Source organism: Rhinolophus sinicus, chromosome 4 (genome assembly GCF_057876585.1).
Source record: "Rhinolophus sinicus isolate RSI-liver-muscle chromosome 4, RSI-T2T, whole genome shotgun sequence".
Classification (NCBI taxonomy): Eukaryota; Metazoa; Chordata; class Mammalia; order Chiroptera; family Rhinolophidae; genus Rhinolophus; species Rhinolophus sinicus.
In genome coordinates, this window is record NC_142504.1 from 107,200,134 (window position 1) to 107,219,356 (window position 19,223).

The 19,223-nt window shown below is 41.6% G+C and overlaps 1 protein-coding gene across 1 annotated transcript in view; it reads right to left on the reverse strand.

Moving 5' to 3' along the window:
* The window catches only part of LOC109446175 (uncharacterized), a 797,309-nt gene that overhangs the window by 377,500 nt on the left and 400,586 nt on the right, over positions 1–19,223 (reverse strand). The gene's annotated exons all lie outside the window — the stretch shown is intronic.

Sequence of the window (19,223 nt, forward strand, 5' to 3'; positions counted from 1 at the left end):
GCTTCCATACTTATGCACCAATTCCTGTGTGAGGGTGGGGGGTTGGGGGTGCTGTCTGAGTGTGCAGGAAAAGCAGCTCCATGTCACCAAGGGCAGGGCTCTGACGACATGTGTGAGTCATCAAAGGGCAGCACGTGGGACCTGGACAATGGCCATGGGAGCCCAGGGAACCTGAAAAGGCAACTGAGGATCTGGCCGGGGCACGGATCCCGCCCGACACCAGCTGTGTGTGCAGCGGCGCATGCTGGGATGTGACACAGAAGAGTCAGTGTTCAGTGGCCAAGGATTCTCTCAATGACTGCGCTTCTCAAGCTCCTTTAGGGGCCTCTGTGCCATCTTGTCACAGCGGAGCACCTCTGTCCCCAGCCTGAAGCACAATGATAATACAAATGAATGGTCAATATTTACTGAGCACTGTCAAAATGTGCTGAACTCTTTGGGTGCGTCATTTTATCTGAGCCCCATAAAAGCCCTGCAAGGTCGGCAACATTGTCCCTTTTTTTCAGGAGGAGGAGTACAGGGCTCAAAAGGGTCAGCGAAATGGCCCAGAGATGCTCAGAAGGGAAGTAGGAGACATGAGATTCGGACCCAAGTCAGTGTGACTCTAAAGCCCTTAGTCTTTCCCCTCTCTGCCTCTTAAGCTACTTAAAAGGGAGAATATGTCTCTCCCTAGAACAGCCAAAAACAAATCTCAACAAGTAAGCAACTCTGTGATATATTACATGTGAAAATCTCACAGAATAAAAGCACAAGGAGAGAGGAAATGGGGGGGGGGGGGGGAGAGGGAGAGGGAGAGAGAGAGAGAGAGAGAGAGAGAGAGAGAGAGAGAGAGAGAGAGAGAGAGAGAGAGAGAGAGAGAGAGAACGAACACTGGTTACACCATTTCATTCAAGAGGGTGTCTGGGCAACTGGAATGGGGTGACCTTACTGTAGTTTAGGGTTTTCAAACTATTTTTAACAAACAAAACTTATGTCTTAAATAATTCATCTTGCAGATTTGTACCAGATCCTAAGGTAAAAGGCCTGTGTGTATTTTAGAGCATGGTTCTCAAACTTAAATGTACTGCAGAATTACCTGGGGAGTGAATTTCAATGCACATTCTCAGAGAGTCTGAGATTCTGAGATTCTGTTTCAATGTTTCAATGTGTCTAGGTGAGGCCCAGGCACCTGAATTTCTTACAGAAATTTCCAAGCAGATGGTCCATAGATTGCATTTTGAGAAACATTGCTTCAGAGAAATGGGCAAGAATAACAAAAGGAACCCACTCTACCCAGGATTCTCTGCCTAGCATGGTATTATGGTAATTTCATAGATAGAGACAGAGATAGAGATATATACATAGTTATCCAGTCTGACCAGGCAGGTATGACAAGAGTTTTTTCTTACACATGAGTTAGCCATATGTGACATCTTTGTATGAAATCTAGATTTGAAAATTAAAGTTGTGAACTTCTGATATCAAGTATAATGGCCTAGATCCAGATATATTTTTGAATATAAATATGTGCACCAATCCAGTGTGATTCCCCCCCGCCCCCCAAGAAATTCCAAAATGAGTAGGAGGAAGAACAATTTGGTGCTGGCCAAGTTCTATTCTGGGGTAATTAAAACCTGCCTACTTGAAATTCTTTTTGTAAATTTCAGTAGCGACACACTGCTTCCTCACTTCCGGTTCCCAAGGGCCACAGAGCGTGTCATGGTTAGCTGACCCGCCCAGGTGATGCTCTGCGGCTAATGCAGGGGTGGCCATGTATAAATTCAAATGTGAATTAGATGAGCCAATAATATCAATGTACTATATAGAAATATATTCAGGTAACACGTCCATGTTTGGCTTGGATTCCAGGATCTTTAAAAAAGCGTATTTCTACTGTTATTATATTCAGATCTTGTGAGGATAGCTTGATATAGCCAAGTACATTCATACTAAATTAAAATACATGATTTATTGAGTGCATCTCATTATCTAGATAAATAGCAACTTGTCATAGAAAGGGCAATCTTGTGCTGTTGTTTTTTTTCTTCCCAGATGATTCCACGGTGGCCTTAGAACGTTTATTCAGAATAAGAGGCTTATGTCCCTTTTCTTTCTAAGGACTTTCAAATACTTTGCACACAATAATGATTGACTCTGACAATGCTCTTAATAAGATTTAAGTGGATGAGAGCAAAATAAGTGTGTGTGTGGGAGAGAGAGAGAGAGAGAGAGAGAGAGAGAGAGAGAGAGAGAGAGAGAGAGAGAGAGAGAGACTGACTGACTACATGGTCCACATGAAGAGGAAAGAAAAACTGCCACCAGATGGCAAGTGGGTCAATAGCCGCTTGCAGCTGTTAGAAGCAAAAGCATTCACTATGATTTCTGATATTGTATTTCTGCCTAAAAATGGCGTTAAAGCTTCTTTTGACTGGCTTTAGCTTTTGTCATGCAGGAAGGAACCGTTTGGCAGAAGGAGAACCCATAGAAGAAACAGAAGGCAGGATCCCAGAGGGACTAAACGGGTCTGCCCAATGAGAAATCAAACAAAGGCAATAGATTTAGATTGCTGATTTTGAAATGCTACAGAAGGCTATCATGTATTCTAGAATAAAAATTCACAAAACCTTCAAGACAGAAGCAGATTTTGTTTCCACTGGTTCAACTTATTCCACATGTTAGCAACAGGCTTATTTCAACCAACACACTCAACCAATATGTGACTCTCCAGAAAACAGCCTATTGCTCTCCTGAGCCCTATGTAAACCTAAGCTTTTCAGAAATCTGACCAAGGATATTTTTTAAGCAACTCCGATGTTTAAAAATCTAAGCATACTTAATATCAAAATAGACTATTCTAATCTAAATGTAGATAAACATAAGACCAAAAGAAAAGTACATTTAGAACTCAAAGAATACAAAAATAACGTTAAAAATACAAAGAATACCTTAAGTATCTCATTTTATTCATTATTTGCAGAGTTTTGCATTTTAGAGAAATCAGTATTTTTACAAGAAATAACGCCATCGAATCCTAGCAAATCCTAAGTGTTAAGAAAATAAAAAGGTTGAATAGAGGACTTCTGGTTGAGAAATAGGCAGCTTTTTATTTGAAAATTCTCAGTGATGTCTTGGTTGATTGAAATTGGTAATCAAGGTAAAAGATGTATGATTCAAGCAATTACCGAGCAAATATAGTTTCTTATTTTCAAGACACACCGTGGATGCCTAAGCAGGATTTTGATGAACATTCTGAAATACTTACACCTTAGATGTTCTCATTTACTGTTTCTTCTTTCTTCCTTCCTTTCTGTTTTCCTTTCTCTATTACATGATTAGCTAGTTATAACTATAATACCATGTCCCCAATTTTGTACTACTCCTGGCACATATTAGGTCACCAATAAGCCTTTGGTGCATGAGTAACAGGTGAATGAATAGATGGTGGATGATAGGATAAATAAGTAAACAGATAAATAAATAGGTGCTGTCTCAGGTCAGGTGTGGTGGGATAGACTCTGAGAAGAAGACCTGTGTGGAGATTTATTGGGGATCCCCACTCATAAAGGAGTGGGAGGGGCGGCCGGTTAGCTCAGTTGGTTAGAGCATGGTGCTAATAACACCAAGGTTGCTGGTTTGATCCCCACATGGGGATAAATAAATAAATAAATACATACATAAATAAGTGGGAAGAATGGGGTAGGAGGGGGAGGAGAGAAATGGTGATCCATCTCAACAGAGGTCTCCTCAGTAGATCCACTACGAGCTCCGGAGCAGGGACAGCCCTTCAGAGTTGTCCCACCTGGAGGCAAAGGGTGTGGGCCTTTACACCTTGCACCCACCGAGAGGGGAGGGGGCACTACTTCAGATAAGGCAGGTCTTTCCGTGGAGGATGGATCCCAGAGAAGGACTCAGCTGACAGGAGGACAGGGTGGTGCCCCACGGCACCCCCAGAGCAACCCTACTTCGGTTTTTCCCAAGTGGCCTTAAAAGTTACCAGGGGAGGCACAAATGAATACCCTAGAGTTAGCTGCATGTTTAATTTTCCAGGAGCGACTGAATGTTGGCTTTTGAATTAGGCAGTTTCCAGGATACAGTATCATGGAGAACACACATTTACGTTTCAGAGTGAAGACTTAGCTTTTATTCCCAGTTCTGTCACTTACAATTCATGTGACCTTGAGAAGTTATAAAAACTTCCATAGTCATGGTTTCCACAATATATAAAATCAAGATAACTTGGGAAGGTTTGTGAGAATTGAATAGGGCAACATATGCAAAATACTTATAATCGTGCTTATATAATATTTACAAATGTTAGTGCAACTGCTTACACCATCATCTATCAAAACGCCTCTGTTTCATGAACAGGAAACCACTAATTTACTATCATCCCAGACAGAAGCCTGTTTTATTATATAATTGAGATTTATTGTATCATTGTCTCCAAGGAATATATACAGGCTATATATATAAAACACCAGGTAGATACAAGGAGACGATGGATACAATGTCTATTTTAAAATAACTTGCTAGAAACTGTATGTTATTTAATGACATACTTCATCTCATTCCAAAATATTTGGGGTGGACTTCAGGAAAGCCATACCATAAATACATGTATACATTCATGCAAGCAAACTTACATATATTGGGAACAGATGACACATAAATTAGGATGGCAAATACGGACAGAATAAGAAAACTACAGATAAAAGACTATAAAATCTTTTAGCTGAGCCACAAATTACATGTAATTTTATAGAACAAGAAACTGAAGTATAGAGAAATTAAATGACTGACATATGATCCAGCTACTAAAGTTTTACATTCATGATTCTTTCCGTTTATCTCTAATTGTTTAAAGGGGAGCAGGGACTTGCTGTGTACTTGAACTTGTGCAGATAAAAAGTCCAGGGAGTAGTTTTAGGCATGAGTGGATCCACAGCTTCATACCATGTCATCAGGACTTGGTATTTTTCCATCTTTCAGTTCTGTTTTCCCCTGTTTAGGCCATATTGGCAGTCTCTTCACTCGTGGTAACAAAATGGCTACCAGCAGCCCAAAAGTCATACCTCACCACTTTAAATAAAACAGAAAAGAGTTGATGCCTCTCTTGTTTCTCTGGAAGTACTGAGATTAGTTCTAATTGAGACATATCTCCATCCTTGAATGAGATATTATAGTAAGTTGGATGAAATATTCTAATTGGCCAAAACTCTCTTCACATGGAAAGATAGAATCAGCTCCATTCTAACCACATCAGCTAAGGGTAGAGTTGCCTAATGGATACTTAATAATTAGATATGCTTCATACTTGCAATGGATATGATTTCCAGAAGTGGGGGAATAGGTACATAAAATCTACAGACACTCACTTTTTTTTTTTTAGATTTTATTGGGGAAGGGGAACAAGACTTCATTGGGGAACAGTGTGTACTTCCAGGACTTTTTTCCAAGTCAAGTTGTTGTCCTTTCAATCTTAGTTGTGGAGGGTGCTGTTCAGTGTCAAGTTGTTGTCCTTTCAGTCTTAGTTATGGAGGGTGCAGCTCAGCTCCAGGTCCTGTTGTCGTTGCTAGTTGCAGGGGGTGCAGCCTTGAGGGAATCGAACAGGCAACCTTGTGGTTGAGAGCCCTCGCTCCAACAAACTGAGCCATCCAGGAGGCAGCTCAGCTCAAGGTGCTGTGTTCAATCTTAGTTGCAGGGGGTGCTGCCCACCATCCCTTGTGGGACTCAAGGAATTGAACTGGCAACCTTGTGGTTGAGAGCCCACTGGCCCATGTGGGAATCGAACCGGCAGCCTTTGGAGTTAGGAGCATGGAGCTCTAACCGCCTGAGCCACCGGGCCGGCCCCCAGACACTCACTTTTTAAAAAGAGTAAATGCTGAAGCTTGATCTCTACCTCAGATTTATCTGACTTCCAATTTTATAATCAGGTTTAATCACATTCCTACATCAAATTCAATAGCAGTTTCAATAGTTAGGTTTTAAGCATAGAGTCCTGAAAAACTCAGATAGGACCCCAAAATGGAACTCAGTAAAAGCAACTGTGTGACCTATACATGCAACTTTCTGAAATAAGTTCAATCTTAAGTCATGGATGTAGTAAGTGCGTGCCCTTTAAAAAAATGTCCTCAAAGGCCGGTACTCTACATCATGGATCCAGGATCACAATCCAATTCTGTATACCTGAGAGCCAATGAATACAAAACAAAGAACAGTATCACTCTCCACTTGACTTTGATAATAGCTTGGCGATTTAAGGTTCTAGCTTTGCCAGAGGCCTGGATGAAGCAGCTCTATGCTGGTGACCAAAAGCAGATCCACAAACTCTCATAGGCAAACTCTAAAAGAGTAAGATAGAAGTTCATGAAAGGACACAGGAATCTTACCCAGCCTCCCACCTGCCTGGATGGACAAGAAGTACCTACAGGCAAATCCGAATGTTTCTCTAGAAACAGTTCTACATCCACCCTGCTTCTGAGGTGAATAAGCCCTCAAAATTCAGAATGTGGCAGATGATTTTAGTCTGCAAAGGAAACTGTGTCTTGTAACCCCATATAATTGTGGGAATAATGAGGACAGCACAAATTAGTCCGATTAGTAACTTTCTTCCCCACATCACTGGTTGTCACTGATGATTTGAAGACATGGTTCTTCACTGTTCCCAGAGTCTAAAGATGATGCACCACCAGAAAGCAAGCACCCTTACTGCAAATTATTTAAACCATATATAAATATATATATCATACATTATATACATCATATATAAAACATACCTATATAGTAAAAATATACAATGTTTTAATCATAAATGTATAATTGTAATTTTTAAACTGTGCTTTATAAATCATTACAGTTTTAAGTAATCAAACAGTAGTAAATATCTACCAACGACCTTGAATCTTATATCTCTCTACAAACCCTAGGTTCAGATGGACACTCAAAAGCTATTGCAGGCTAAAAGTAAGAGACTGCATCTTCAGCTGCCAGGGGCTCCCTAGGTTTAGTTCACTCCAGCACGAAGCTGTACCCCTCCAAAACAGGAAACAGACAGATATTTTTATAACTTGTATTCCTAAAGGTCTAACACACCCAATATCTCCTAAGATAATCAACAGAGAGAATGGAGAATGGAGTGGGGGAAGGAGGGACAGAAAGAAATTCCACAGATCCATATTAGGTTAGATCTTGTACCAATCACTTTATTATAACTACACTATTCCTAGAGACACCTGTGGTGATGGGAGTTTGTCCCAATACAAAAATCTTCTCAGCACCTAAAAAAAATCCATCATTCACTATTTGTGAGCACATTAATTTAGCCCAGATATGAGCCTGCATGAATTATACCTGAAGTTCTCATTAGGAATCTTTTTAACAGGGAAATAATGTCTCATCGTATATAACTCTGTGGGAAAATTAAAGTCCTTTGAGCTACTCGGTACGCAAAGGCAGCCCCAGCCTACGCCATGAAGGCCTGATTTACGGATGACACTTCTCCCTGCACTTCAATTCTCCTAATCACTACAAAGTCCACAGGAGCCTAAAGTGACTGAAGTCTAGATTTTTAGTCCAACACCATCATGGTCTGTTCATCAACCTTTTAATGGAAATTATTATATGTGGGAAAACATTATCCCTGAATGGGTTCCATGTTCCTGTGTGTCAAGTGATAAATCTGATGGCTAACATCTTTCCTTTTCAGGTGATATTTACTTGACATAACATTAAAATGCAAAAGTGATACCATTGCAGAAATGTCATAATCAGGATATATATTCATTTTCATTCAAACTAACTTCAATCCTGGAATTCTGTGAAAATCTAAAATATGATGAAAGATTTACTTTTAAAGTTGCTAAAAAGAATGAAAACTAATAAAATAAACTTAACAAATGCCAACAATTTTGCTTAAATCTTTAGGCTATCAGAGATTTTTTTTCCTCTGTAAAATTGCCTATTTTATAACATTTTATAGTCAAATACAGATAGATAATTCACATTGGACTATAATAAAATTCTTCTGAAAATACTTTTGAATCCACTATCATCTCAAATAAGCTATTAATGTCACCACTGAGAATTCTAAAATAAATTATCACAAAAGATCAAATCAGTGTAAATGTCTTTTATCCTTCAGATAATCTAGCTAGCCACATTTTTTTTTTTCCTGTTTTAAAATGTAATAATAATTAAAGCTTGGTAGAGTTCCCCAATTTCCAAATTGATACTTCAAAGAATGCCATAAAGGTTTAATATTATTGGCAATAGAAAAAGAAATTGATGGTATTATTTATGATTAGTCTCTTTATCAAATAAGTCAAATATAAATGTTATAGGTTTGTGAATTCATTATATCCCTCGGTCTGTTAGCTTTAAAATGTCTTTTATAGGTAGATGGTGATCACTTGCTCATTTCTAACAGCCAAACAAAACAGTCATCTGATTATTTGCTTAATTTAGAAGCACCTAACTCACAAACGGCGGAATTGTATTTCAAAAGAATGATTGTAAACTCCTGACTTAAGCATGAAAGCAGAGGATAGAACAGTGGTTATGAGAGTGGATTAAGAAGCCACACTTGTTGGATTTGAATCCCATCATGGCCGCCGATAAGATGTTACCTTTAAAAGGTTCAACCTTTAAAAAATTATTTAACCTCTTGGCCTCAGTTTCCTCATTGTAACATGGGATAACAGAACCTGCTCCACAGAGTTGCAAGGATGAAATGAGCTTGTGTATGTAATGTTTTTAGAAAATCACTTTGTGATCAGTAAATGTCAGCTACTGTGCATACTCTTTAATACAAAAAAAATAAAAATCTATTCTACTTCAATGCATCTGACTGGAAAAGTCAGACTAAAAACTACACATGAAATCATTGACTTTATTCTAAATGTATGCAACATTGTTGCCTAATATTCAATAGGAACCAATCAAGAATGACTCAATTCTGAATTTATTCTGAGGCGGTTTCCAGGTCCCAGTAACGAGGAACATGTCAAATACATTATGTGTAAGATTCAGTCTTGTCCCCATTTAAGTAATTGAGCTTCTGTCTTCTTCCCAAGTGTGAGTTCTTGGCTTCATTCAGGTCTGGAAGGCCCTGTGTCCCGCCAGGCCTCCCACAGAGGACAGCCATAACGCTCATCAGCCCCAGCTCACTTTTAACTCCTTCCTGATATTCTCTGCTGATTTCTCCTGGCATTAACTTACGACTTCAACCATCAAATGTTAATACAGCATGTATTATGTGAAAGAGACTGGTTTAGACTCGGTGGTACTCAATGGTAAAGAAGCCTACGCAAGGGCCCAACCTTTTCCCGTGGGGCTGTGCCCTCCTAATTAGATACCTACTGGGTACTACTGCCAGATCTTCCTACTCTGATGGGCTGCGTCGAGCCCTTTCTTGCTTGCTTCTGAGATCTGTCTTCATCTGTCCAACTGATTTGCTGCAATTTCTCTAAGAAGCCAAAGCCCCCTTCGATGCCCAGGATGACCAGCAATAGACTCCATGGGAAATCAATATACCTGAGAGGTCAAAGGAGACTTCGATTCTGCACCCAGGCTTCTCAGACTTCCTGGAGTTTGGGACCAGGGCATCACCTGCTTAAACAGGAATGTAATCTGCCCTCTGGCCTGCGGGCACCAAATCGCCCCAAACCTCTGCCTGCATCCTACGTTCCTCCTCTACTCTGCATACCTGGATACTGATTACTCATAACGGAGCCATCACCCATCTGCCTTCCCCTGAATCCCAAACCCAATGAGGTCCCCATGATTCCAAGGCCATCACTATAACCCAGGATCGTCTGTACCCACAACGACATGTCTGATGAAGTTGGTCACCTTTGTCCTGAGCTCAACTCTACAGACCACACAGGGATTCAGAAGAAGGGGCCCAGATCAAAAAAAACCATGCATTTTGTGGCAGTCACACCAACAAAAGAGTCTTTCCTTTAGGGAGCCCTTGTTTCCTGTGGCCCACACAACCCAGCAGAGAAATGCTGTGCATCCCACAGGCAGTGAGCATGGGAGAGGGGGTGCAACATGCGGGGATCAGCTTTTACTGGAAACACAAAGCACAGGGCAATGGGATCATGCAATTCATGCGTAACCTCCCTCAGTCCTCCCAACACTCTGAATTACACAGATCAAGCCGCATTTTATTGAGGAAATAAGCCACTGGTCAAAGCTACATAGATCCTGAATAGCACAGCTGGCTTGCTCCTTCCACAATATACGACCATCTCCCAGGAAGAGCACAACCATGGGGACTCTATGGGGCATCGTTATGCAGCGACGATGAGTCAGTGATTAACTCCAGGATGAAACCAGAGGGAGCTCTGACAGCTGCATGGGAAAAGAAAATAAAGAAAAAAAACTAGGCGGTTCTGGCAACAGGGACCTCAAGAGTCCTTATCAGCTTCTGCCTGAGTCAGGCAGAAATCATGACCCACATTGGTCCTATCTGACGAGAAAGAACAGAAATAACAACTCCCAGGTTCTGCTCTGCTCCTCCGTGAACGCACACAAGTCTTGGAAGCAGTTTCCTCCTACTCCCACCGCAGCACTGGCCCTCGGTTCTCCTTCCAAAAGGAGTGCCTCTTCAACTTTGTGTGCACTTATCAGTTTAATAGTCAGCAAGTGTTTTAAGCCATGAGATGGGTAAACAAGGCTAGTCCCCTGCCCCCAGTGAGCACAACAAGCAGTTGAACACCTAAGCTCGGCATCATTCGAAAGCTCTTAGAAAAGGTGTGAGCCCCGTGGCATCAGAGAGGGATGACAGTTGGGCTGCAGAAGGTTTCACTGAGGAGGTAACATCCCAGCACTCTGTAAAGGATAAGCGATGTGGCCGATTGTTAATTTGGTCTTTTGATGGAGTTTACGATTCTGGTGATCAGAGAGAAATCCCAAGCAAAATGGCAAAGTTTTCTTTATGAATGTTTATAACATACTTCTTATCTTGAACTGAATGGAGCTGTTAGTGTTTTTCTTCTGGCATTTTTCATGAGCACTCAATCTTATCCCAAACTCTGAAATATACTCATCAAAACCTGTAACTCTGGCTAAGGTAGCATTTGGAATATCAGCCTCAACAGCCCACACAAATTTAATCTAGGCTCCAGCTTGGCATACTACTACTTAATTCCAAAGCATATTTATTTTCATAGAGTTTCCAACTTAAAAAAAAAAAAAACCTAGTTAGGGCAGTTTTATGTAGCATACTCAAATAAAAAAAAAATGTCTTTTATCTGGGTTTGAAACTTAAAAACAGACTGGCAAATATTTTCCGGCTAAAAGATAACATTCCAAGTGTCAGGACAATAAATGCAAAAGCTTGAACACTACAACCTATGTGATTAACCCTGAGTCCTTAAGAGGGTCTTGGAATGGCAGCTGTGGGGTCTGTATTATCTGCAGATCCCGGAGGTAGAAAGCAGACTTCAGAGTGCTGAAGACGGAACGATTACATTTTGAAATCACCGTGGAGCTTTCCTGGAAGGCAAAGTAAATTCTTCCATGAAGAGAATATATGCAGATTTAGCTAGTTTCCAAATGGAAAGATGAGCTGCAGAGTTTTATACCATTTGGAGGTTATATTTGCCCAGTGGGAAGACCAGTTAAAGGAGAATTACAGTAGTTTAGGCTTGAAAAAAGAGAAAGAAAGGGAAAGCAATGAATCAACCCTCTTAGATTTTGAGCAGTGCTTTTAGGCTTAATGTTACAGTACATTCTTTTCCCCCCAGAGGAAAAGAAAGATTTTAAATTATATTATTATTGTGATTCATAAATAAGAGTATGGCTCTGAGTTATTTTAATCTGACACCGATGCTACCTGCAATTACAGTTTTCCATTGCAGCAGAAGGGGGTACTACAAGAGGTAAGAAAAAGCAGGCAGGCATAATGTTAATTAACTTGTGTTTTGATTAAGTCTATTTTAAAAAGGAATTAATAAGAACAAAATTAATCTGATCAGTAATGATCCTGATATTCTGTATGATGTCCTGTCTACTTAAAGACAATATTAATACTATTTGATGTGTATGTTACATGGTGTCTAATAATCTCATTACCAGATTAAAAGTTCCCTAGGGCCAGCATGGTCTTGCATTTGTGGTTGTTGTTGGGTTTGTTTGTTTGTTGTTTTTCTTTTTACTTGATAGCATTTGTTTGGAAAGAAACAAGTAAACAACTTGATGGTCTCAACAAAGTCGAGAGTTAGTAACTTTAGGGTCTGACCCCACATTCGGGACAAAGGTTCTAATCAAGCCAGAGATTTCCAAGTAAAGTCAAATTCAACACAGTTTTTCAAAGTTTGAGGACTGTTCCTGTTCCTTTGCTTAGCATCCTGGTTGACTGGTTGTAAAGTTAGAAACCAATTTTTATAGACACTGAAGATGCAGTTATAAAACCAAAGTGAACTCTTATCTTGAAATCTATCCCGCATGGGTCGGGTAGTTTGGCTTTCAGGGTTTGTGCAAAGTTAACATCATAAGGTACTTTTAAGTACACTCTGTAACCAGCCTGTTCAAATTCCAAAAACTTCCATATCTAGATTACTTAATACGCTTTTGTGGATCATTTTTATCAATTCTCCAAAGAAATAAATGCTATCAGTTATCAGAAGGGTGACTCATCCTCCATAATGTAAATTTGATCAATCTTTGAATCTATTTCAATAACTGGAAGATTAAACGTACACAGTTCATCAGTTTCGTCAGCATGGTGGATATTATTTCAAGGAAGAGGGGTAATAATAGAGGTATGCCCACACTCACTCCTGTCAGAGTAGAGAAAGAAGGGAAGAGATTACTCAAAGTCAGATTAGGAGACTTCACTCTCATGGTAACCACCACTGATGTCATTACAAAAAAAACCAGGATTATCCAGAAGTAAATGTGTCACCAAAAAAGCATTAATTACCTTTGCTGAAACAGACCCCTTGTTTAGTGCACGTACTGTGGATGAAATAAACCTCTTTAGACAATGAGGAATGTAAGAAATCACATTCTAAAAACATGGTTTGAAACTAAAATATCTGTCCTGGTCTCAAATGGACTATGTCCCTGTTCTATTTGGCTAAGAATCCCCAGTGTCTAGCCCAGCACAAGTAGACATAAAATAAATGTTTATAAATAAACGAATGAACTACTGAAATAGGCCAAATGGGTCTAATTATCTAAAAGCAAATAAGAGTTATACAATTAGAAAACAACTTACAAAAGCCTGGGATGTTTTTATTTCTAGTTGTTTCACTTTATTCTATGGCCCTTCATTCATTTTTGAACTGCTCTAGTCTGTAATTTCTCCTTCTGGAAAATAGTTGGCAAATCCATTATAGCAGAGATACCCATGACCAAAAAACCCTCCAAAAAACACAGGTTCTGTACCTACTAAAGACCACACCCCGAAACCTGGGAAAGGTGTTCCAGTAGACAGATATCACAACTGTGAATATGGCTGAATACCAAAATACTAAGCCACAAAAGAACATTTTTAAAAGAAAAAGCTTTTAACAGTTTTAATTACATATATACCTTGTTTATTTTATTTTACTTCCCTAAACAACCCCTCCATATGAGGGCCCACAAAGAGCATATCCAGTGTCTTTGGAAAGGCCAGCATCCCAACAGCCTCACAGTCTGGATTTACTAGACAGTCTTTTCCCCTGAGGCCTTGCCATCGCCTCACAGTCCTATCATGACGTGAATTCTACTCTTACGACTCACAGCTATTTCTCATTCGCCCACTTTCGGGGAAACTCTCCCTTCTTCTCTCCCTCCCCCCAGAAGAATGCCCCGTCGATGTTCCTTCTCTGAGATAAACAGTAGTATTTCTTCAGAGAGCTTTGGCTTCTAAAACAATAAGAATTGCCCTTGGTTTCAAGCAATTCCTTCTTTCTGCCCACCTACTTTAAACTCTTCCTGAGGGAAAGAATTGCAAGGTCTGGATACCTGCTTGGAAAAGTAGGAAGGAAAAATGTAGTAAGAAAATAAGTAAATTAATAAATATCGTGGGAACAGCCACAGCGTGCCTATTTCTCTCATCTCTGCAACACCTACCTCTGTTCACCCAAATCAACTTTCCATTCATTCATGTATTAAGTACTTCCGGTATACTCAGCGCTGGGAAGCGGCCCATACGTGCTTCAGGCCATCGTGGTTCCTGCTCTCGGATTCTAGCGTCGGGTGGAAGACAGAGACAGGTCAATGGGCAAACAGAAGACAATGTGAAAGTGTCGTGATGGGAAACATACAGGGAACTGTCAGGGCCACAGAGGGGACACTGAAGCCAAGGTGTAGGGACGGGGACCAAAGGACGCTTCCCAAAGGCAGTGACATGTAAGAAAGCCCTGAAGGAACACGTCATGGAAAGGAAGGCAGGAAGAGAGAGGAGGGCAGAGGCAATGAAGACGGGAGATTTCGGGTTTTAAAAGAGGTCTGTGTACAGTTCAGAAGTAAAGAAAGAGGAGCCAGATATTAATATTTAGAAATCAGTTCAATGGGTCTGGAGAAGAGAAACCAGGAGACACGGTTGTAGAGGAAGCAGCGCCTGTGGCCAAGTGAAAACATTTGGGCTTCCTACTTCAGGAGGCAAAGGAGCTCTTAGGGGCTATGAACAGAGAGGGAAAGCCTCATCTACGATGTGGGGGACGCCCTGCAGAGGCACAATAGAATCGGGAGTCCACAAAGAAGGCAGTTACAGCTGTCCAGGTGACAGATGATGAGGCATAAAGTTGAGAAGTGACAGTACAGATGGTGTGGAGGAGGGGGGTCTGAGAGAAATGGAAGAGAGAACTGACAGGTCTGGGAGCCTGGAAGTTTGGGCAAAGGGGAGTGGGGTCAGGATTAATCCACCTTTAATAACTATTCACTGAGCACCTACTATGTGCTAAACACTGTCCTATGTGCCAAGAATACAGGGATAACCAGAAGAGTCATACTACCTCACTAAGGTGTTAAAAGTATTCAGAGAGTTACATACTAAATCTGTGACTACGAAAGAATTTATAACCAAAATTCATATCAAGAGCTATGAGGGAAAACTAAAGAACATGGTAAGAGACCACAATGGGGGATGGTTTAGACTGGAAAATTAAAGAAGACTTCTCTGAAAGGGAACCTTTAAGCTGAGCCCTAAAGGACTGAGCCAACTGACAAGCAGGAGGAAGAATGCCCACGGCGAAAGAAATAATGTGGAGAGAAGCAAGAGTACTGAGATACACTCAGAAGGAGAATCGAGACACCTGGTGACAGATGGCACGTGGGACTGAGGGAGAAGGGAGCCTAAGGGATGATGACCAGCTTTCAGGCGTGAACAATAATCACGTTGTGATTAGCTCTTTCCTCACCATCTCTGTTTTGATAACAAACAGCCCAAATGCCAGGCATCAGCCATTGCTTCTGCTCGAGGCCATTCTCTGCCCTGTGAAGCAGCCCCTTGTCTTCAGATAGGTTGGCCACACTCAGAGTCAGGAAAAAACGGGTATGGGATCTCTTGTGCTCACATGGGGGACTCATCCTGTCTTTTCAGCTTTCCTCCTGAGTTTGGCCATGTCACACGCAAGGACCGACACCTTCACCCCAGCTCTAGACACTTCTTAGCCCTACCTGGGAATGATTCTGACTAATTGGTAATGGCCAATAAGATATTAGCCCTTTCAAATCAGTGATTTACACTTCAAAGGGAATATTCATGCCCTAACCTATGGATTTTCACACATTTTAAACAGTAGGATCCTTTTTATCAAACTTACAAACTTATTTCTGACAAAGCTCAACCTAGAGAACAGATGAAAAGGGAGCTACTGTGATGGCCCCAGGGTTGCAGCTTCCTGAGCCCCACCCACTCTGCTCTCGCCCCCCTCCCCGCCCCAAAGCGATCCCTGTGGAACCTGAAGGTTTTGCCTCCATTCAAAGTTAAGTTGGGAAAATCAGCAGGAAAGTTTGGGATCCAGCAAAAAACCAGAATTTCTCAAATTCTAACATGAAAGTTAGAAAGGAATAAAAGAAAAGGAAACCCGATGATTCCTATGACCCTTTTCTCGTTATGAAAATAGTATTTTAAATATTCATTTTATTTTCATGTGCTAAATGACAAACAAAGGAGACAGGGTATCATTCAGGGTTTGACAAGAAGCAGATGGGCCTCGAATTAGGTCATCGAAGGACAATTTAATAGACGACTGGGTACAGAGGTGTGATGGGCCACAAAAGGTAACAGGGAATCTCATGAGACCGAGCCTAAGTTGTGAAGAGAGGCCCCCAACAAGAACAGGGTCCTCAGTGAGGGAACAGCCAGCATTGGAGGCCCTCGGGGAGAGAGCCGAGGAAAATACTGCAACCACACTCAGGTTTCCTTCTGCCCTCCGGTCACCAGAAGCCAGAAGGCAAGAAAGCCTGAGACAGCCCCTCAGAGCTACCTGAGGAAGGGCAGAAAGGGGATCTGGAACAACAAACAGCAAACACGCAGCACAGATAGTTGGCCTGATCTGTAGGTAAATGAACGTTTTAATGTAATTTTCATACTTGGATTACAGTAAAATGTAAGATCACTTAGCACATGACACAATGTAAAATGGCAATTTATGTGAGGTTAAGTTCAGGGAAATGATAGAAGCTCCTAAGTGCTCAAAATAACACCTCGGATATCACAGGACAATGATTTGGGTTTTCAAGTAGTTTTCCCTGGGGTGTCTAGCAAAAATTTGTTTGACCTTTAGTTAAAGACCATCCATCTCAGGCAGAAGATTGATTATATCTGCGCTGAAAGGTGATTCTGAAGACAGTTTACCGCCACAAGGGCTACAAAGGAGCTTTTCCTTCAGGTTTTTCTTCAAGTGACTTGGTGAAAATATTCAGGTGACAGCAACATGGCCAAATGGCTCCAAACCTCCCCCTCCAAATTGTGAGGGCCTTAGTACTTAAGCTGCTTTGTGAATGCCTTTATGCAGCCAGTATCTTCCAGAGCCAGCACGGACAGACACATGGAATTGGCATACTGACCAAGCACATTGGTGGACACAATTAAAATACAACTTATTTTTTTCTTTGCCAAAGTTCCTTTGGATTTGCTCAGTGGGGTGATCCTCACCAGCCCTGGAGGAAAAATCGAGAGGACCAGAATTTTTGATACATGCCGAGGTAGTAGGCAGTGGACCATCTCTGAATCCTTTCTCGCCTCATTTTCACCCCACTCACCACGGTTTAGATGGGGGGTCGGGGAGGGTATAAGGAAGGGATTGAACAGGAGAGGCTTACTGGCTGAAGACTACTTCTGTGATAAATGGCCTTTGAGCTCACTGTCGCCAACAGCCATTTGAAGGTCACTCTTCCTCCCATGGGAGCTTTCAAGGGATTCTTGAGATGGTCCTAGCTAGGCCCCTCTGACCAAGGCTGTCTGTCCTGGAGTCTGGTCCGCTGTGCTAACAGGCTCTGGTCGCTGGCATCCCCCCATTCACAGTGCTCTTTCAGGGCCTGCAAAGGCTTCCACTCTCCTTCCACACACCCACGGGGAGGGCTCAGGGAACACTTCCGGGGTGGAGGTACTGAATCCCCAGGACAGCCCTCTCCCCACACTCTCTTACCGTCACCTTCCCCTCCCTTCCCTCTCTCCCTCCTCCGCCCTCTCCCCTTCCCTTCTTCCTCTACTCATTTTCGACCCTTCTTACACATATACCACATTCCACTCTGCCTTTGGTTTCTCAAATCTGAGTCTGGCACCAGGCTCCAGTGTCGCCAGCTCCAGGAAACTGGGCTTTTCAAGACGTCCCTGCGCTCCACTTAGGATAGGAGGCAGCACTGTCACAGATCGTAACAGCTCTCCAAAGAGATCCACTCAGAAATCCTCCTCTCCACACTCTCCACCCATAAGTGTCTTCCTCGTGGAGTTCTCAGTCACTGACACTGAAATTTCCTCTTGGAATTGAGCACTCCGCTTTCAAATTTCACATCAATTCTATTTTGGCGTCCTGGACAAAACTTAGCAGTTAACAGACTATGATACATTCTTATGTACATTCATGTTTTCATCTCTATTCTATTTTACACTTTTTATTTTCACAGCTTTAGGGATTAGATAGTTCAACACTGGGACTCCTCAAACTATGAACAATCACTGTCTGCGCAGGTTTTTGTACAGTAAACAGGAGCAAGGCTAAAACATGCCACCTATTTACCTATCGTTTCCGACCCAAGGAATCTGAAGAGGGCTGCAAATAACGTGATGACATGATGTTAATGGATAAAATGAGAAGGTAAGCATTCACAAGTCATTATTCTGTACCACTGGTTCTTTCACATGTGTAAAAATCACATGGAGGCCATTAAAATTAAGATTCCAGGGCTTCTTTCCAAACAGCTACATTTTAAGAAAGTGATTCCGATGTGTGAGTTCAAAGACACATTTGAGGGCCAGCCCGGTGGCTCAGGCAGTTGGAGCTCCGTGCTCCTAACTACGAAGTCTGCCAGTTCGATTCCCACATGGGTCAGTGGGCTCTCAACCACAAGGTTGCCGGTTGGACTCCTCGAGTCCCGCAAGGGATGGTGGGCAGCACCCCCTGCAACTAAAGATTGAACACGGCACCTTGAGCTGAGTTGCTGCTGAGCTCCCGGATGGCTCAGTCGGTTGGAGCACGTCCTCTCAACCACAGGGTTGCCCGCAGAGGATGGTGGGCTGCGCCCCCTGCAACTAGTAACGGCAACTGGACCTGTAGCTGAGCTGCGACCTCCACAACTAACACTGAAAGGACAACAACTTGACTTGGGAAAAAAAAAAAAAGTCCTGGAAGTACACACTGTTCCCAATAAAATCCTGCTCCCCTTCCCCAATAAAATCTTTAAAAAGAAAAAGAAAATCACACAAAGCGAATTAAAAAAAAAAAATTAAAAAGGACACATTTGAGAAACTCTGTTATGTGCCCTGGTAAAGGGAAAAACAGACTCATTGGTGCCTGTGGGCATGACACATGGACACTGTGCTTCCATGCCCCTAAAAAGAGCCCTCTTACCTGCCTGTCAGTGTCCAGACCACTCAGTTGAGAGTTATTTAAAGCTTCAATCACAAAAATCATTTAAAAGATCTAAACTTTTCTGTAATTTAAAATATGATATATATTTCTTCACCAATCTTTTTTATGGGGTTAAGCCTTTTATGTTTATTTATTTGTTTACTTATCTATTTATTCATTCATTTATTTATTTGAGTATGATTCTTTTGATAGATGTTCTAACAGACCATT